Below are 9,727 nucleotides of genomic sequence, written 5' to 3' on the forward strand. Positions count from 1 at the left end.
ACACACACACTGGCTCGGGCTCGGGAACAGACAACAAACACTCGGGCTCGGGAACAGACCACACACACACTGGCTCGGGAACAGACCACACACACACTGGCTCGGGAAGAGACACTGGCTCCGGTTCTGGAACAGACACCAGAACAGAAACAGCCACAAGGACAGACGTAAACACAGAAACAAACATAGAGCGATCAGGTTCAGGCGTGACTTGAACAGCATCTGGATCAGGTTCAGGCGTGACTTGAACAGCCTCTGGATCAGGTTCAGGCGTGACTTGAACAGCCTCTGGATCAGGTTCAGGCGTGACTTGAACAGCCTCTGGATCAGGTTCAGGCGTGACTTGAACAGCCTCTGGATCAGGTTCAGGCGTGACTTGAACAGCCTCTGGATCAGGTTCAGGCGTGACTTGAACAGCCTCTGGATCAGGTTCAGGCGTGACTTGAACAGCCTCTGGATCAGGTTCAGGCGTGACTTGAACAGCCTCTGGATCAGGTTCAGGCGTGACTTGAACAGCCTCTGGATCAGGTTCAGGCGTGACTTAAACAGCCTCTGGATCGGCAGACGTGACTTGAACAGTCTCTGGATCGGCAGACGTGACTTGAACAGCCTCTGGATCGGCAGACGTGACTTGAACAGCCTCTGGATCGGCAGGCGTGACTTGAACAGCTTCTGGATCGGCAGACGTGACTTGAACAGCCTCTGGATCGGCAAACGTGACTTGAACAGCCTCTGGATCGGCAGACGTGACTTGAACAGCCTCTGGATTGGCAGACGTGACTTGAACAGCCTCTGGATCGGCAGACGTGACTTGAACAGTCTCTGGATCGGCAGACGTGAGTTGAACAGTCTCTGGATCGGCAGACGTGACTTGAAGAGTCTCTGGATCGGACGGGACCAGCGGCGAGGACTCTGGGCTGACAGGAAGTACAGGGAGGACTTCCAGGCATTGCGGGACGCGGGAAGTCCTCTTCCTCCTCCGTCTCCGAGAGCGAGAGGGCGCTTTGCTGGACGGAACCAGCGGTGAGGGCGCTGTGCTGGACGGGACCAGCGGTGAGAGCGCTGTGCTGGACGGGACCAGCGGTGAGAGCGCTGTGCTGGACGGGACCAGCGGTGAGGGCGCTGTGCTGGACGGGACCAGCGGTGAAGGCTCTGTGCTGGACGGGACCAGCGGTGAAGGCTCTGTGCTGGACGGGACCAGCGGTGAAGGCTCTGTGCTGGACGGGACCAGCGGTGAAGGCTCTGTGCTGGACGGGACCAGCGGTGAAGGCTCTGTGCTGGACGGGACCAGCGGTGAAGGCTCTGTGCTGGACGGGACCAGCGGTGAAGGCTCTGTGCTGGACGGGACCAGCGGTGAAGGCTCTGTGCTGGACGGGACCAGCGGTGAAGGCTCTGTGCTGGACGGGACCAGCGGTGAAGGCTCTGTGCTGGACGGGACCAGCGGTGAAGGCTCTGTGCTGGACGGGACCAGCGGTGAAGGCTCTGTGCTGGACGGGACCAGCGGTGAAGGCTCTGTGCTGGACGGGACCAGCGGTGAAGGCTCTGTGCTGGACGGGACCAGCGGTGAAGGCTCTGTGCTGGACGGGACCAGCGGTGAAGGCTCTGTGCTGGACGGGACCAGCGGTGAAGGCTCTGTGCTGGACGGGACCAGCGGTGAAGGCTCTGGCCGGACGTGGCTGACGTGAAGCTCTGGCCGGACGTGGCTGACGTGAAGCTCTGGCCGGACGTGGCTGACGTGAAGCTCTGGCCGGACGTGGCTGACGTGAAGCTCTGGCCGGACGTGGCTGACGTGAAGCTCTGGCCGGACGTGGCTGACGTGAAGCTCTGGCCGGACGTGGCTGACGTTAAGCTCTGGCTGGACGTGGCTGACGTGAAGCTCTGGCTGGACGTGGCTGACGTGAGGCTCTGGCTGGACGTGGGTGACGTGAAGCTCTGGCTGGACGTGGGTGACGTGAAGCTCTGGCTGGACGTGAAAATCCAGCTGGTGTGGAGGTCAGATGATGACCTGACGTACCATGGGAGGAAGCTCTCCAGACATCGGGAGAGTGCCTCTCTCCAGTCCAGACCAGAGATATTGGGAAGCTCCCTCGGGTTGACCTCCTTAGCCCCCAGCCGATAACACAATTTAATAGCCTCGTCTCCGAGGGAGCAGGAAGTAGCAAGAGGAATAAATCCCCACGTAAATTGAAATAAATCAGGGCTATCCAGAGCCAAGGCTGCGACTTGACCCGCGAATTCCCGGCTCATGCTGGAGAGATCAGACGAGGTCCGTGCTGCTGGATTCATTTTAAGGTTGGTTGTTCTGTTACGATGCAGCAAGGATGAAGCAGAGAGTGAATCCAATCGCAAGCACTTTAATAATCCAACAAACAGAAATCCAGGGAAAACTCAGTATAAGGCACACAAGACACGGAACAAGGAACTGGGAACATCTCACATCAAACAACAACCGACAGCCAACAACTGAAACACAGTGGCTTAAATACACAAACAAACAAGCTAAACAAGATAACAAGGGGGCGTGGTTAATAAGAAACACCTGGGGAGACTAATAAACATGGACGAGGAACACCTGTGGACACTGAGCAACAACAACAAAAGACAAGACACATGGCAGGGTCACATGACAAACAAGGAAACACGAGATATACAAGACACAACAAAACCCACACGTAACAGTCGTAATCATACTCTAGATCTAATATTATCCCATGGAATCAATGTTGAGGCTGTTGAAATTCTGCAGCAGAGTGATGACATTTCAGATCATTATCTAGGCTTGTGTAAACTTCATTTAACCAAGGCTGCAAAGCCGACTTTGATTCGTGTTACAAATATGTTAGACCTATCACTTCTTCCACTAAAGAATGCTTTATTAATAATCTTCCTGATCAGTTTCATCATCTCAGCATCCCAGATAGCTTAGAAGAACTCGATATTGCGACAGAAACTTTTAACTCTCTCTTTTCCAGCACTTTAGACACAGTTGCACTTAAAGAAGATTAAAGAAAATAGTCCAACGCCATGGTACAACGAGCACACTCAGGCCCTTAAGAGAGCAGCCCGAAAAATGGAGCGCAACTGGAAGAAAACAAGCATCGCATTTCATGGAGAGACAGCATGATTGCATACAGAGAGGCCTTAAAAACTGCTAGATCTGCTTATTTTTCAACCCCATTAGAAGAAAATAAACAAAATCCTTGGTATTTATTTGAAACTGTGGCTAAACTAATGAAAAATAAAGCTTCAAGATCAAATGTTTCCAAGCAGCACAGCAGTAATGACTTTATGATTTTTTTTTACTTACAAGATTGATAATATCAGGGAGAAAATTATAACTATGCAACCATCTACTAATACAGTATCGCATCAGACAATGCAGTGTAGTCTCACTGATGAAAACATTAGTTTCATTCTATGCTATAGGAGAGGGTGAATTTTATAAACTCGTTAAATCATCTAAATCGAAAACATGTATGTTAGACCCTATACCGACTAAACTATTGAAAGAGATGCTTCCAGAGGTCATAGATGCTCTTCTTAATATCATTAATTCATCGTTGTCATTAAGATACGTACCAAAAACTTTAAAGGTGGTTATGATTAAGATCATTGGGTAACACTTTATATTACGACCCGCAAACAACTGCGTAAGTACACCGAAATTACGGTGTACGTTTCTGTAATTATAGTGTACTTATGTGTAGGTATAAGGAAACAATATGTTAAGTTCCCTTTCGTTGTCACTCCGAGTTACGTCGGATGACGACGAATGGGGTTTCGCTTAGAACACCTATCGACTTCGAGTATTACAAACCGAGCCAATGGCAAAGAAATGCCATGGGTCTGCGGAATTTGCATAGCGTATCTCCGCCTTACCTCGTGGGTATAAAAGGAGGACGCCAGCAACATGCAGATATGTTTTCGCTTCAGAGCCAAGAATATTTCTTCACTCCACAGTCATCTCTGACTTCGCTCTACGAGACGAGCTTCTCTCTCCGATGTTGGTGTGACGGCGATCTGCAGCGAGCTCACAGTGCCTGCTGATCTGTGCAGTGATCTGCCAGTGTGTGTGTGTCTCCCTGTGTGCTTCAACATCGCGGAGTTTTTTTCTCCTCTCTTAAAAGAGCTCGCACGCGGCACGTCTTTTTAAAGACGGCTCGCCCGTGCATTTCTGGTTGCAGCGGACTGGTATCGGACTCTGATGGGCACGAGCGCTGTCTAGTGTGTTGGGCTTTGATCATGCTTGAACAGCGCTCGTGGATGACTCATGTTCTCTCTGGGAATGTGATCATCGCGTCATATATAGGTCGAGACTCGGTGAACTCGCAAGAGTGAAAGTCCCCTCATCCACCCCCCGATCTTCGGCTGGTGGCCAGGGTGACCTGAGGGTGTTGGTCTGGAACAAGGCGCCAACTCTGTGTCCGCGACCCCAGCCCCCCTCTTTAATGATGGTGCCCGCTAGCGAACTGATGATTCCACGAGTCTACCCCAAAAAAAAAAAAAAAGGGGTGGCCCGTGTGTTTTCATTTGAAGCTACAGAGGATGATGCTGTGTCTGTAGCAGCATCACTAGGTGGGCTTGATTCTTCTGGAAATGACGACTCGTCACAGCTGCCACCCTCTGGTGTGCATACGGTTGTGCCTGAGTCTGATCCGGAGATGACGGCCATGCTTTCCCCGGACGATTGGTTTTTGGGTGAGGCCGCCGACCCGCGTCCACGGCAAACCCCAATATCTTTCCTCCCGGACGTGCATGATGAGACCACGGGTCCGCTCGTTGGTCTCATCCGCCTTTCCTCCCCTCAGGGGCCGCTGCCCATGGGTACACTGGGGTCCCCCCGGTTGAACGCTCTGTTGCCATGCTACTGTGTCCTCAGAGTGCTTCCCGGCGCAATCCTAAGCACCCGTCCTAAGCCTGTAGTTCTTTTCGTCTACACTAATCTGTGGCGAAATCCTATAGTGCCACAGGACAGGCAGCCGCCTCACTGCATCCCATGACCGTTCTGCTGGTCTACCTGACCCAGATGCTCATGGACATGCAGGAGGGCGGGACTGACCCGAGGCTCTTCAGTGAGCTGCGCGCCGCCACTGACCTTGCTCTCCGAGCGACGAAAGTGGCCGTACGCTCTCGGAGTCAGGTGATGTTCACCATTCTGGGGCTGACCGGTCTGATGTGCACAATGTCGGGTGGACCCGTCTGCTCGACACCCCCATCTCCCAAGTCGGCCTCTTCGGCGGTGCGGTTGAGTGCTTATGCCCTACAGTTCTCAACCGCCCATGAGCAGATTGAGGTTATTCTGCCCGACGGCCCCGCCGTCCGCTCAGATCCCTCAGTCTGCCCACCGCCGAAGGCACCCTCCTACGGTTCCAACCCCGCCCATACACCCGGGCCTGGCTCTGGAAGACCGTAGGTGGGACGCCACAGCCTTCTCAAGCCCCGCCCCCCGCTAAACGCCGGGTTAGCGGCACTTTTGAGATGGGCTGCACAGAGATGAGACTCAGTTCTTCCAGGAGTTGGTAGCAGGGCCACTCCTTTCCCCGGTGGAGGGCTGGCGAAGAATCCTTATTCAGAAAGAACTGACTCTCTCGCCGCCCACAAGCCGTGCTCTCCTCGTCCCCCTCTGTTCCAGAGGCGGTTGACACGGCGTGCCGTCCACGGACCGCTTCGCCCCTGTCCCCCTCTGTCGCCAGACCCCTGACAGAGCAGGCCCCCGTGGAACGGTGGTCCTTCCCTGGGCTCCTCTGTCAGGGTGCGGTTATGACCTTGCCCCCACACCGGGCCGCTATGCCGTCCACGTCTGGGCCGGTCATTCCGCTTCGCTGCACCACCGGGGGGACATCTGTGGTTCTTGACGCCGTTGGTACAGTTGGGAGCCTGCCTAGAGCTTCCCTTCTGTTCCGCTGGGTCGCGCGAACCATCGGCTCGGCTTGCGATTCAGTTCGCACGGTCTCCTCCCCACTTCAGGGGAGTCTGCTTCACTTTGGTCGGTGGCTATGCCCCTATCATGAGAGCGGAGGTTGCTACCCTACTGGCGATGGGTGCGATTGAGACTGTTCCTCCAGCCGAAATGAGGTCCGGGTTTACAGCCCCTACCTCATTGTCCCGGAGAAGTCTGGTGGGTCACGGCCAATCCTGGACCTACGCATCTGAACCGCTCCCTTCACAGGCTGCCGTTCAAGATGCTCCTGGCCAAACGCATTTCTGGATGTGTGCGGCCACAGGATTGGTTTGCAGCGATCGACCCGAAGGACGCCTACTTTTATGTCTTCGTTCTCCTTAGACTCAGACCATACCTACGGTTTGCTGTCAGGGCACGCGCATATCAGTACGCTGTTCTCCCATTCGGGCTAGCCCTGTCTCCTCGCGCCTTCACAGGGGTTGTTCAGGCAGCCCTTGTTCCTCCATGGGAACACGGGGTTCGCATCCTGAACTATCTCGGTGACTGGCTGTCTTAAGCTCACTCCTGAGACCAGGTTTGCGAATACAGGGACCCAGTGCTCCGGCACCTAGCTCGTCTGGGCCTTCGGGTCAACTGGGGAAGGAGTAAACTTTGCCCCGTGCAGAGGATCTCTTTTCTCGGTATAGACTTGGTCGCCTTCTCCACTCAGCCATTGCTGACTTGCCTGAGACTATCAAGCGCAAGAGTGCGGTTCAACTGAAGTTTTTTCAGAGGCTCCTGGGGCATATGGCATCTGCAGCCGCAGTACGCCGCTCAGATTGCTTTATATGAGACCGCTTCAGCTTTGGCTTCGCGACCGAGTCCCGAGGTGGGCATGGCAACACGGCACCCTCCGAGTACCAGTTACTCCGACCTGCCGTCAGTACTCACCCCGTGGTCGAACCTCAGTTTTCTACGGGCCCGAGTGCCCCTGGAACGAGCTTCCCGGCATGTTGTTGTCTCAACAGATGCCTCCACCGGCTGGGGCGCCATGCGCAATGGACATGCTGTCACACTCTCATGTTGAGCAGAAATGCTCCTGAAAAATTCTGTGAGATTTATCACACCCAGGTGTTGAGCAAGGTTGCTCCTGAAGCTCAGTGATTCTCGCATGTAGTGTTGAGCAGTATGGCATGTCTATTGCCTCTAGTTGCTGGCAGTACGCCTTGCCCTGCACCGCTTCCGGGCGTTGCCCTGGGGTCAACACGTACTAGTCCGATCAGACAATACCGCCACAGTAGCGTATATCAACCATCAAGGTGGTCTACGCTCGCGCCGTATGTCGCAACTCGCCCGCCACCTCCTCTTATGGAGTCAGAAGCATCTGAGGTCGCTTCGAGCCATCTTCATTCCCGGAGCCCTGAACTGTGCAGCCGACGAGCTCTCACGGCTTCAGCCACTCCCTGGAGAATGGCGACTCCATCCCCAGTCGGTTCAGCTGATTTGGGACCAGTTCGGGGACGCGCAGATAGATCTGTTTGCCTCTCACGACTCGACCCATTGCGCCCAGTTTTATTCCCTGACAGAGGGCACGCTCGGCACGGATGCTCTGGCGCACAGCTGGCCGCAGGGCCGCAAGTATGCGTTTCCCCCAGTGAGGGAGGACGAGGAGCAGGTCATTCTGGTTGCCCCTTACTGGCCCAACCGGACCTGGTTCCCCGAACTAGTACTCCTCGCGACAGCACCTCCCTGGCCGATCCCTCTGAGGAAGAACCTTCTTTCTCAGGGACGGGGCATCCTATGGCACCCTCGTCCCGATCTTTGGAACCTCCACGTGTGGCTCCTGGATGGGACGAGGCAGGTTTGAGTACCCTACCACCAGCGGTGGTGGCTACCATCACTTCCGCTAGAGCGTCATCCACGAGACACGTCTATGCATTGAAGTGGAACCTCTTCGTCAACTGGTGCTCTTCTCACCGAGAAGACCCCCGGAGATGCTCGATCAGTGTTGTGCTTTCCTTCCTTCAACAGGGGCTGGGGCGAAGGCTGTCTCCCTCCACCCTGAAGGTCTATGTTGCCGGCATTGCCGCACATCATGACCTCATCGAAGGTAAGTCGGTGGGGAAGCACGACCTGGTCATCAGGTTCCTGAGAGGAGCGAGGAGACTAAATCCTCCTCGTCCTCCTCTCGTTCCCTCTTGGGACCTCTCAGTGGTTCTAACTGCCCTGAAGAGTGCTCCCTTTGAGCCCCTGCAATCAGTCGAGCTTAAGTTCCTGTCTATGAAGACAGCGCTCCTGGTTGCACTGGCCTCCATCAAGAGGGTTGGGGACCTGCACCCATTCTCCGTTGACGAAGCGTGCCTGGAATTTGGGCCGGCTTCCTCTCACGTGATCCTGAGACCCCGGCCTGGATACATGCCCAAGGTTCCTACCACTCCCTTTCGGGACCAGGTGGTGAACCTGCAAGCGCTGCCCTCGGAGGAGGCAGACCCAGCCTTGGCACTGCTCTGTCCAGTACGCGCTCTCCGCGCCTATGTAGACAGAACACAGTGTTTCAGGACCTCAGACCAGCTCTTTGTCTGTTATGGTGGGAAGCTGAAGGGAAAGGCTCTCTCCAAGCAAAGGTTGTCTCACTGGATAGTGGACACCATTGCTTTGGCATACCAGCAGCAAGGTCGACCGTGCCCCCTTGGTGTGACTGCCCACTCCACCCGGAGTGTGGCGTCCTCTTGGGCTCTAGCGCATGGCGCCTCGCTAACAGACATCTGCAGAGCTGCAGGCTGGGCGACACCTAACACATTCGCCAGATTCTATAATCTCCGAGTGGAGCCTGTGTCCTCTCGTGTACTCGCTTCAACCAGCTAGTACCGGACCCGCTCAGGTGTCTTCGCTTGCTCGCCATTCCACTCCACGGACTGGATACGTGCGATATTTTCCTCAGGTGAGCTTTCCCGAAAGCCCTGAGCTCCTCCAGCACTCCTGACGTCGGCGCCAGTGTCTATTGCCTGCGCGTCGGCTAGGTGCCTCCCGTGTGCATGGTCCCTCCTCTGAGCGACCCCCACATGTGTATTTCCACTGTAAGCCTCTCTGAGCATGTGTCTTTCCCTTGGCAAGCCACCTTGCCACCCCTGGGGTTGAAATATTCCACCTGCGGCTGGACACCCCAGTGTTTTCCATATGCTTCCTTCGGGTCATATGTGTATTCTCTAAGTCCCCCCCCCCCCCCTCTGGGTTGGCATTAATTGCATACTTCCCCTAAGCTTGGGATATGCTTCCCAGTGTACTTTGGTATTCCTGTGATAAATGGAGTCCTTTGTCCAGGCTGACAGGGATCTCGATTTACGCAGGGCACTGGAAGACAGCTGAGAAGGTGGCGTGATTAGACTGGTAACCCCATTCGTCGTCATCCGACGTAACTCGGAGTGACAACGAAAGGGAACGTCTACGGTTACGTATGTAACCCTCGTTCCCTGAGTAGGGAACGGAGACGTTACGTCTGCCTGCCACTTTCCGCTGTACCGCGGGGATCGCCTGAGCTCAGTCTTGGCTCCTCAGCGAAGAAACATATCTGCATGTTGCTGGCGTCCTCCTTTTATACCCACGAGGTAAGGCGGAGATACGCTATGCGAATTCCGCAGACCCATGGCATTTCTTTGCCATTGGCTCGTTTTGTAATACTCGAAGTCGATAGGTGTTCTAAGCGAAACCCCATTCGTCGTCATCCGACGTAACGTCTCCGTTCCCTACTCAGGGAACGAGGGTTACATACGTAACCGTAGACGTTTTGGGTAATAAAGGGGTAACAAGCAGATATACAACCTGCAAAGAACTGCGTAAGTAAACGGA

This window comes from Siphateles boraxobius, unplaced genomic scaffold (assembly GCF_051911475.1).
Source record: "Siphateles boraxobius isolate OS27281-9 unplaced genomic scaffold, OSU_SipBor_1 12, whole genome shotgun sequence".
NCBI classification, from domain to species: domain Eukaryota; kingdom Metazoa; phylum Chordata; class Actinopteri; order Cypriniformes; family Leuciscidae; genus Siphateles; species Siphateles boraxobius.